Genomic DNA, 238 nt, shown 5'->3' on the forward strand with positions numbered 1-238 from the left:
ACGAAGATACATGTTAGCATTTCATTGTTTTAATTATTATGATATACAAAAACTCACCACCAATAGGACAGCAAATACACTTCGTCAACCATTATCTTATTTCATGTTATCTAAGGTATACATGAATTCTTAGTATAATCATAATAGTTACTGCCGTTGATAAGGGTTATCTTAGAACTGATAATAAACCAGCAATATTCGTAGCTTCATATGAAAGTTCCTTCTGTTTAAAACTCAA

At 29.8% G+C, this 238-nt stretch overlaps 1 protein-coding gene across 1 annotated transcript in view; it reads right to left on the reverse strand.

Moving 5' to 3' along the window:
• Positions 1 to 13: 13 nt before the first annotated feature.
• Positions 14 to 238, reverse strand: part of LOC119587427 — a gene marked incomplete in the record, with an annotated part of 5,788 nt that continues 5,563 nt past the window's right edge. The window contains 1 exon segment of the mRNA XM_037936157.1: positions 14 to 238.

Source organism: Penaeus monodon, chromosome 22 (genome assembly GCF_015228065.2).
Source record: "Penaeus monodon isolate SGIC_2016 chromosome 22, NSTDA_Pmon_1, whole genome shotgun sequence".
NCBI lineage: Eukaryota > Metazoa > Arthropoda > Malacostraca > Decapoda > Penaeidae > Penaeus > Penaeus monodon.